General features: G+C 39.7%; 1 pseudogene; it reads left to right on the forward strand.

Annotated features, from left to right (window-relative positions):
* Window positions 1-2290: 2290 nt before the first annotated feature.
* On the forward strand, window positions 2291-3785 carry LOC138895051 (uncharacterized; annotated as a pseudogene).
* Window positions 3786-11277: the final 7492 nt, after the last annotated feature.

Here is an 11277-nt window from a genome sequence, read left to right on the forward strand (position 1 = left end):
GCACATGGTTTCACGAGGGATAGGTAACGTTATTAGACTTCTCTATGATGTTGGTTGTTCAAGCCATGAGTGCATTGTGACATTGAGTCGGTTTTTGAGGTTAGGATTGTTGTGAGCATGTTGTCTTTGTTCGAATATGTTTAAAGAAGGGCATAAGAAAAGGGAAGTGTGTTGATGCATAGTCTAGAGCCTAATTGTAGCAAATAACCACGGTCATAGGTGCAGTGTGCTTTGAACGATAAGAGTTTAATTTTGTTTCGTCTACTATATGATGGTTTGTTCGAGGACGAACAAAGGTTTAAGTGTGGGGTAGTGATGTTTGGCATATTTCGATATGTGTTAATGTTACTTTACCCATGCTTTAACCACTTTTTGATGTTATTTAATCTTTAAAACACCCAACATGGTGTAATTATTGGTTTGATGACTAATTAAGTTATGTGTGACGATTTAAGGTGTTCGGAGTGCAAAATATGAAGAAAAGGTGGTTTAGCTAGAGGAAGAAGGGTTGGATGCGTCGCATCCAACCTAGGAAAACATCATCCTGCATGCAACCTTAGCAGTGAAGTTGTGCCATCGCGTCCGCCATCGCGTGCGAAACTGGGAAGTAGAAGAGAAGGCTGGATGCGTCGCGTCCACCATCGCGTGCAAAGCTGAGAAATAGAGGAGAAGGCTGGATGCGTCGCATCCACCTTCGCAGGAAAAAATTGAAATGGAGGACAAGGCGGATGCGTCGCATCCACCTTAGCATCAATCCCTGAAGCCGAATTGGACTAGGAATAGGAGAGCTTTGGCCCACGACTTTTGTACGCAATATATAAGCTAAAAACGCCTCTTTTAGGTTATCTAACATATTGGGAAGAGGAAAAAAACCAGGAAAAAGCTGTGAAGGCCGGAATTCATCAAGTTTCATCTTTCTCCCACCAAACTTAGTAATTTTTATGTTTCTTTGTATGATTTGTTGTTTGGCTACCATGTCTATGTGGAGCTAAACTTCACGTTCTAGGGTTGTGGTTCTTTCATGACTATTGTTATTCGGATATTGATTTTGACTTCTTGATTTATCATATTAGTTTATTTATTCAATCTTGCGCTTAATTATTTAATTGCTTGATCACCAATTGAATATTATCTACGAATCTAGAATTGAACTCGAAAGTGAGAATTCTATATTGCATATAGGATTGAGTAGGGCAAGTTCTTGAACTCGGGCATCGGGGAACGGATTCGTGGTTAGGATAGACATATACCTAATTACCTTGCTTGGTTGATCTACAGGAATTATAAATGCGTTCTTGTTGATTCTAACTCCATAGACATATAGGCGTTAGGTTAGCTTGAATAGGCGAGTAAGAACTCGACAGATTCTTATGAGCAATATTAACCCTGTCAACCAATAAGCTAGATAAATCAGTCGGTCAATTCAATTGAAGAATACAATAGGATTGTTAGATAGACCATAACCCTAGATCGTTTTCATTACATTGATATCATTAAAATCTGCTCTTTCTCTGTTCAAAGTTTATTATTTATATTTTTCTTATTTAATTAGTTAGAATAAAATATTTTTAGATTTAATTCTTATTTAGATAATTAAGATAGGCTAATTTAGTTAATAGCTAATCATAAGTCCTCGTGGGTTCGACATCCGACTTTGAGTCACTTTATTACTTGACGACCGCGTATACTTGCGTGAGTGTGTTTGGTCGCAACAAGTTTTTGAATATCATTTGAAGTAGGTGACTGGGTCTATGTTTGCCTACGTCCATATCGCCGACTTTCACTCTGGCTACAACGTTACAACAAACTCAGTAGACGTTTTTTTGGACCCTTTCAAGTCATTCAGAAAATTGGCCAGGTTGCTTACAAACTTGATCTGCCGTTATCTTCTAAAATACACCCTGTTTTTCACGTCTCCATTCTTCGTAAGTGCATTGGCAAACCTGAGCACCAAGTTACTCCTATTGAATTGATTAATCAGTCTTCTTCCCTGAACCTTCTGCCTGAGGAGATTCTGCAACATCGAACCATTACCAAGGGCCAACATCAACTTTCACAATGCCTTGTCAAATGGGTGGGCTTACCAGTTTCGGATGCCACTTGGGAAGATACTTCATTGCTACAGCGTCAGTTTCCAGCTTGAACCTTGAGGACAAGGTTCCTCTTCAAGGGGTAGGCAATGTTGTGAACCAAGGTATTGGACCAGCTGCACTTGATATTGGGCTAAGGAGAAGCTCCAGGCCCGTTAACTCTCCAAAACATTTCAAGGACTTTGTGGTCCCCAAAGCCAATGGATAAGAGAGGGCACCTGCAATGCTGTTATGCGAGGACAACTGTGAGCACTATTGGAGAAATATTCCCAACAGACATTAGTATAAGTAGTAGTAGGTTTCCCTAATTAGGCAGAAAATATGGCAAGTCTTATTGTTTGTTTTTGCTAAGGAGCAGTCTGGAACCTTTCCCCTTCTTCATTTTTCCTTTCTTTTAGTGTTTATCTTACTTTTTGAGTCCATTGTAAGTAGAGTTGCTAAGTTTGAGATAGAATCAAAGAAGTTTCCTGTTATTGAATCTGTTATCTCTCTTAAATTCATAACAGTTTGATTGTTGAACTTTTGGTGTTTTAGGGTCATTATCTTGTGCTCGGAACAGCTGACTTCCAGCAGCTCAACAGTTAGTGGTATATGTTCTCCCCTTTGACTCTTTGTCTTCTTTTATAATCGTTCCCCACTGGCCCTAGGGATTTCTTGGTTATCAAGAAAAAAGAAAGTACATATTTAAATATGTACAGCCAAAGGACTCGGATTCTCTCCTAGCATTGTAGGGAATCTATAAGTCCATGAAAGAATTTCCATCCACTACTAAAGTCAACTTTTGAAAACATCTGGAATTCTTTTCCTTCCAAACTGCCCAAAATATGCAGAGGTGCTTTTGTACTTTCTGTCCCTGTCAGAATATTATTGCATCCTTCAGTGACCATGGTGTTACCGACTAAACTCCTAATGTGTTAGCGAACATGCTCCAGACTTCACAAACATATAACTATGTAGCAGTAAGTGATTTGGGGATGCTAGACCCTCCATACACATAGGGCATTAGTTGCACAATCTGTAGTCTCTTTCCTGCAGATTATCTTGTCTGTAGCAGCTTCATGTGTGATCCATTCAAAACATGATGCTCTAGGAAGGAATTTCGTTCTTTATATTATCTACCATATCCATTCGTTATAGCAAGATTTCAAGTAAACTTACCCATCTTTGCTTCCTTTCCGCTTTTGTTATTGAGAGCCGAATAACCCTTTAGTTATTCCGGACCATCATTGACTTGATCCTTGGCCAGGTTATGAAAGTGATAGTAGCTCTAGTAAACCTACAATTCGTGATCAGCTCGTTAAGTTGGTTGGAGATCGAGATGATGAGTTCAACATTCCCTTGGGTAAGAATTTGAAAAAGGTTAGCGCCAAGTTAACTGTTTCACAGAAGAGAAACATCAAAAGACAAGCCTACTTGAATGAAAAGTTTCTCAGAGGAATGACTCAGTATTCTTTGCTACAATTGGAGCATTCGTCATCCTTCCACCCCTTGTCATTTTAGGAATTGCAATTGCGACAGGTTATGTGCAGCTATTTCCATGACTTGTATAAAGATCCACTGTTTCTGTTACTAATATAGTGAAAGTATATAAATTTGTGAAAATCCTGCTACTTCTAGAGATGAATGGTCATTTGGAGTTGTACATTAACAGATCATTGCTAGTAAAAGGTGATCGAATGGGCACTTTTCTCTCGCTTGAGTGTCTTTCGTTGTAGGTGTCACCACAAGAACTAGAGCTGATTAGAACTAGCTGCATATGTTGTGATGGAGTTGGATATGCTCAACTCATTGAAATGTAAAAAGGCAGAGGCAGATAGAAAATTTAAACTACAAATGTAAAAAAGGCGGATACAAAATTTCTCATATTAATTGCCGTATATGATGCTCTACATTGATAGTAATACACAAAACTTATGTTTCTGAAACTGTAACAAATTTGGAAATAATTTAATGTTAGTAAAAGGCAAATTATTTGTTTGTCTGAAGTCTTAACATGGCTCTGATGATGGCATGGGTGACATTTCCTTTTTCTCATCTGTTGGAGATGTTTGTTGATCCGTTGTTAGTACTGATTCATTGCCTAAAATCACTCCTGATTGATTTATATAGTGCCATTTTTGTTGGAATAGATAGATGAATGCGATAACAGCAACCTCAACACTGAAATGCCAGTTCCAAATACGTGCTTGTAAACCTGTATATATGTTGACGATCTCAGTGGAAATAAAACCATACGCCCCTTCTTTTGCTTCTCCTGCAAAGGAAGAACAAGAAACAGTACTAATTAAATACATCCCTCTTTCCCACAAGTTGTTGCTGCTATTACAAGTAGAAGAGATCTGCCAAATATAAAAAAAAAATTGATGTGAATTTTATGCACTACATAATTATGTAAATGTACGTGAACTTTCTAAATAGAAGTAGTCAGCTGTCAAGTATCATATGTCAAAATAAACGGTTATAACTAGAATCATAATTAACTTGAATTGCGCTCATTTCTAAATAATAAACTGGGAGAGTTAGTTGTAGTACTCAAATAAGAAACTTTACAATTCCTGCCTTTCCTTTCCCACTAAGCATTCATCACTGCTATCAATTTGATGATAAATGGAGTTAACTTACAATTACTTAATAACAAATTGTGGGCTATTTTAATTATTAGCAAATCTATAATCATAGCTCTTACTCTTTTTCAATATCATTAGAGGTGAAAGGTACTTTTATCTAATAAACAAGGTTCAGATTGCTAATAATAGCTTTTGGTTACTGTTGAGATACTGATTTTCATGCCAATAGGCATTTGACATTCTCATTACAAGAATCCCAATAGGCATCAAGAAACCCATGGAAGCTCATAGCAGAAATCCATGTAGGATAATTTGCACTTAACTGAAATTTGAGATAGATAATTAGTTGCTGCCCTACAAATATATGGGAAATTACAGAACAATAGCTTGAAACTGCCTACTGAGAAGGTTTGAGTCAAGTTTACGTTTCCATAATACTTTCCAGAGGATAAAAGAAAATTGAAAGACAAAGAATAGGAGATGCAAATGTGAATAACCTCAAGGACTTTGTGATCACTGCATTCGTGAATAATCTTTTTTGTGTGCTTTTGAGTTGAACTGACAAATGGTAGAAGAACAAAAATGAGAATCGCCACGTGAACTATGAGCTTCTGCATGGGCAATATGGTGTTTCTACTCATACTCCTATGTTGCTAATGCTACAAAACTTTGTGTTGGTGAAGAGAGGAAGGAGAGCAGAAAAATAGACAGCTATACTGTACAAGCAAAAGCTGTTGAGCTATTTTCAGCCACCTGTTTAAATTGAGGTGTCCGTCCAGAATAAACGAATTTTACAAGCAAAAATTTGCAGCCTCATAAGTATGGCTTTGAATTTGAGCTCTGTACAGCCTGACTTGATGCAAGGGTAGTAAGTTTTTGTCACATTCTTGAAGATGGAGTTAACCTAACCTCTCTGATTGAGTGCTGATTGTACTAACCTCTGCCTAATATGATATGAATTGATAAGCTAATTTTAGGGTGTTACATATCCTGTAATCCCTTTTGATAGTTTTGTTTGATTGTTGAACTTTTTCTGATTTTGTTTTGATTTAGGGTCATTATCTTCTGCTCGAACGCAGCTGGATCTCTTGGAACAGCTCACTTCCAGTGGACATTGGGGATTTCTCGGTTAAAGTACATAAATATGTACAGCCAAAGGACTTTGAATTTTCATTATTTCAGCATTAGAAGTTAAATAACCAAAAACAAGAAAAACTGCATAATTGGAGACAAATCATGCTTATTGTTTATTACTCATTAAGAAGAAAGGTATACAGAAACAATAGGCTAGCCACACTGTACATAGAAATCAACATTTGAGGGCCTACCCTACCAAAGCAAAAGACTCTCTGCTTATTCAAACCTCATCATACCAATATCAGAGCAAATTAAAACACACAGTACTTTAGTAGTCCACTATGTTATTAGCATGCAACTCCAATAAATGCCTTAGGCCATCTCTAAATCGTCCATAAACCTTTGAATGCTGATGCCTTTCTGCTGCAGCTGTATGGTGATTTGTTGCGAACTTAAACTCGGGAAATACAAAACCGTTTTTGCTGAACAGAGTATCAATCATATTCTTCGAAGCCTCAGGTGTCAGTCGAAATCCATCCCAATGTATATGCGAAGCCCTATCAGAACATGCTACAACTCCTTCCTCTCCACACTGCTTATGCGGATCAAAATTAAACGGACGGCTGTCAGTACTACCGCAGCAAACCTTCATCAATGTCTTAGTCTTGAATCCCAAGAATGCATGATTGCATAGAACCGCCATAAAGGCCTTGAAATAATCTGCATATATGATCTCAACTTCAGGGTACTTCAATCGCAGCTCCTCCAACGCTTGCCATAGATGATCATTGTGCAATGTTGAGAACAAATTTAGTCCTTTGTGGCATTTAATTTTCCTGCTATTATCGTTTTCAGGAAACATTGTTCGCAAACCAGGCAGGCAACCCATGGGAATAATTCCAGAAACTACAAAGTGTTTGGCCTCTTCATCTTTGATCAGTTGTTCGATAGAACTCTTGATTGTCTCCACAACATCAGGGACAAGTTTGGACACTTCGGAAATAGATTTTGTATGCAAAAGAGAGTGCTTGTAATCATTAAAACCAGGCTGATCCATAAAGATGATAGCTTTCTGAAGAACCTTGTTCCTGCCGCAGTCATGAAAAGAGAAGCAATCCTTATAGAAGAGTTTCATAAAGGCGGAAATCTGCGAGTGATGAGACTGCTGAGGCGCTGGGATGCCATTCTTTATGAAGGAAAAGGGACTCATAACTGTTGCTCCAGGCGTCATGAAACTAATACCGGACTCAAACTCAACGCCTTCTTTGGTGTAATGTTGTAGAGAAGGCAGACCAAGCATAGCGGCTAAATGATCAGAAGTAGAAGCAGAATCACTGTCTCCGAAGCTGTAAATGGAATAAAACGGGAAAGTTTCAGCCTGCGCGAAAAAGAAAGAGGAGATCACTAATAGAAAGATGAAGAAACAATGGTTGGTAAGGGAAGCCATTGAAAGAGAAGAAACAATGATCAGGGAATTAAAGAAGGCAGGGGAAAACTTAGTTTAGGTTAGTGGTAGTATTTATAGAGGTCCCTCATCCGTGGAGTTTAAGCAATGTTACAGAAACCTAGTAGTAATAGGAAACATTCTGAAATTTCCATATATTCTTTATTTTCTTACCTTTTGCTTCAAGTTTCTATTTTCCTGTTAGAGAAAGGCTTGAATTTGATCAACAAGACCTATAATTTAGGCAGGAGCCGGTATATATTTTGTTTGATGTTTCTTTATTCAATTCTGAAGCAGAATATAAACCTAAGAACCTATAAATTTAATTAAATGCAAAGAAGCAGAAAAAACTCTGATTGAACTTTGTTTCTGTCAAATGAGCCGAATTCTGTGAGCTAAATAGTATAGTTCCTTTTCTTTTTCTTTTCATTATTTATATTTTTTAACTAAATATGTTAATGGGTGTATCAAAGTGTTCGAATATTTTAAGTTCATCTCTAATAATAATTTATTAAAACATTAGCTTAAAGAAAGGAAGTTTATATATATGTGTCCGTCGGTGCATCATAAGATCATTAGGATGGAGTTTAATTCAATTTGGGCTTGCTTGCTTTCTGCACTGAATTCTTCTGAAGTTTTAACCAAAGGGAGTGTATACGGTCGAAATAGATTTCGGCCTTCGTACGATGATCAAGGTCGAAATATAATGGATAGAAGAAAGACTTCGTAATATCGAGATGGGTTCCGAAGATGGTACAAACAAGCTTCGGATTTCAGGTATAGGTCAAACACCGAGTTCGAAGTCATCATCGAGCTCGGGTCCGGATCGAACTATGATGAGATGATTTCGAGCTTAAGGGGCAGAGGCCAACCGGGACCGAGTACGAATCATCACCTGATCCCGAGTCCGTATCGAGCTCTAGAAGCACTACCTACAGGCACCGAGGCCAATCGAGCTCGAGCCCACAGACAAGGGCCATTGCAAACACACTAAGGGAGAGAATCTCGGCGGAAATAAGGGAAAAGCTGATTTATCATGGAGTCTCCACTATGTATTTTTAATTATATCTAAAGTAGGATACTCCACTATAAAGAGGATGGCTACATTTCTGTACAAGGCAATTTTTTGCTTACAATGTAATTCAAGCACCATATTCTCCTATATTCAAGGACTATTCTTTGAGGCTTTATTAATTGATTCATTTTGCTTAGTCTAAACAATCATCTTCTTTCCAACCTTGCTTATTTTGCATTCTTTGCAATCCATATTTGATATTTCTATTTGTCCTTACGAGTTGTATCAAGCTATATCACATATCCTTAGAACTACGTACAAATTCAACTCTATCCATTTTTCAGGTAAATAATTTGGCGCCCATCGTGGGGCTAAGGATAACAGTAGTTATTTGATACGGATCTGCAAAAACACACCGTTTTGTGCTTGTTTCCGAAAGTATCTTGGATTTCGGATTAGCAACGACTAACTACCAATCAAATGGCCTCACCTATCGACAACGAAGCCGGTCTTCAAGATGAGAACAACAACTTGACACCCAGTACTGAAAGACCACTTGTCAACGCCGTTGGAGCTCGAATCAAAGTGCCGATAGATATCAATTCGCATGTGGCCATTGAGGCGAACCTACATTCTGAACCTGAAAATAGCATTCATGGTGGCACTCAGTCTGCAGCTCGAGATACCCATAACGTCGAGGAAAACGGAGACAGTTTGCGCATGATTTTCAAAATGTTGCAAGCCCAACAGGCAGCAATAGCTCAATTGCAGAGCTAAACGCAGCTACCGAGCAGGTCGGAGCCCAGTCCACTTCGAGAAATCGCCCACAGAACGGAGCCATCCATAGTGAGGTCAAATGAGCAAGAATCGGGGACTACTTCCGAAATTGATAAAATGCTCGAGGATCTCACAAAGCGAGTCAAAGCCAATGATAAAAAAGTAGAAACATATAACTCCAGGGTCGATCAGATCCCGGGAGCTCCACCAATGATAAAAGGGTTGGATTCCAAAAAAATCGTGCAAAAACCTTTTCCCTAGAGCGCAGCCCCAAAACCAATCCCCAAAAATTTCGTATGCACGAAATTCCCAAATATAACGGAACGACCGACCCCAACGAACACGTCACTTCTTACACATGTGCCATCAAAGGCAATGATTTAGAAGACGATGAAATCGAATCTGTTTTGTTAAAAATATTCGAAGAGACCCTCTCGAAGGGAGCAATGATTTGGTATCACAACCTACCACCGAATTCCATCGACTCATTTGCCATGTTAGCAGATTCTTTTGTAAAAGCACACGCCGGCGCTATAAAAGTCGCAACAAGGAAATCGGACCTTTTCAAGGTAAGACAAAAGGATAGCGAGATACTGAGGGAGTTCGTATCTCGTTTTCAAATGGAACGAATGGATATGCCACCAGTCACAGATGATTGGGCTGTCCAGGCTGTCACTCAAGGTTTGAACGAACGAAGTTTGACGGCTTCACGGCTGTTGAAGCATAACCTGATCGAATACCCAGCCATCACGTGGGCCGACGTGCACAATCGGTATCAATTAAAAATTAGGGTCGAAGATGATCAATTGGGGTCTAAACCCGCTGCTCGAAGGGATATTAATCGAGAACAAGGTTTGATCAGGGATCGATACCGACCATATAACGGAAACTGCAGAATCGGTGAATCGAGACATAACCCCGGACAAAATAACAAAAGAAGTGATCGAGGTCAAGGGTCCCGGGGGCTGATGAACAGAAGTAGGTTCAACATACCTGCCGGATCTAAGGAAGCGCCTCAGTTATCGGAGTATAACTTCAGCATCGATACATCCGCCATCGTATCGGCTATCGGACGTATCAAAGACACTAAATGGCCTCGACCCATGCTGACCGATCCTGCCCAGAGGAATCCCAATCAAATGTGTGAATATCATGGTATCCATCGCCACAGAACGGAAGATTGCAGGCAGCTAAGAGAGGAGGTAGCCTGGTTATTCAACAAAGGGCACCTTCGAGAATTTTTAAGCGTTAGGACAAAGAACCATTTTAAAAACAGGGATTTCGGCAAGCAAAACGAACAAGAAGAACCACAGCACGTCATTCACATGATCATCGGCGGCGTGATACCCCTCGGGGACCAGTGCTTAAACGCACTAAGACATCGATTGTGAGAGAAAAGCGATCTCGAACTCAGGATTACGCACCCATAGGAACTTTGTCTTTCAATGATGAAGATGCAGAAGGAGTCATACAACTTCATAACGATGCACTGGTAATATCCGTACTTATGAATAAAACTAAAGTTAAGCGTGTGTTGATTGATCCAGGCAGCTCGGCCAACATCATCAGATTGAAGGTCGTAGAACAACTCGGCCTACAGAACCAGATCGTACCCGCAACCCTGGTTCTAAACGGATTCAATATGGCATGTGAAACCACCAAAGGCGAGATAATTCTACCGATAAATGTGGCCGGGACCATCCAGGAAACGAAGTTCCACATAGTCGAAGGCGACATGAGGTACAACGCCCTTTTTGGAAGGCCGTGGATCCACAACATGAGAGTTGTACCTTAGACCCTACACCAAGTCCTTAAATTCCCAACATCAAGGGGAGTCAAAATAGTGTACGGAGAACAACCGGCCACAAGAGAAATGTTTGTCGTCGAAGAAGCGAATCCAATATCCTCGCCTTTGCCAATAAAGGGTTCGGGCTCAAAATGGGAACGAGATACCAAATAGCAATCACAGACATCAGCTTTAACCCGACTAGATAATCAGAAGATCGATGAAGATGATGATCAAAGGATCCCTCGATCCTTCGTGGTTCCCGATGATTCTGACGCTACCAAATCAACGATTGAGGAATTGGAGCAAGTCACACTAATCGAGTACTGGCCCGAACGGAAGGTATACCTGGGAACGGGGTTGACCCCCGAACTCAGGAAAAAACTTATTCAATTTCTTATCGATAACGTAGATTGTTTTGCCTGGTCCTATTTAGATATAACAGGGATCCCACCGGATATAACGACGCATCGGATAAGCTTGGACCCTAGGTTCAGACCGGTGAAACAAAAGAGAAGACC

Source organism: Nicotiana tomentosiformis, chromosome 7 (assembly GCF_000390325.3).
Source record: "Nicotiana tomentosiformis chromosome 7, ASM39032v3, whole genome shotgun sequence".
NCBI lineage: Eukaryota > Viridiplantae > Streptophyta > Magnoliopsida > Solanales > Solanaceae > Nicotiana > Nicotiana tomentosiformis.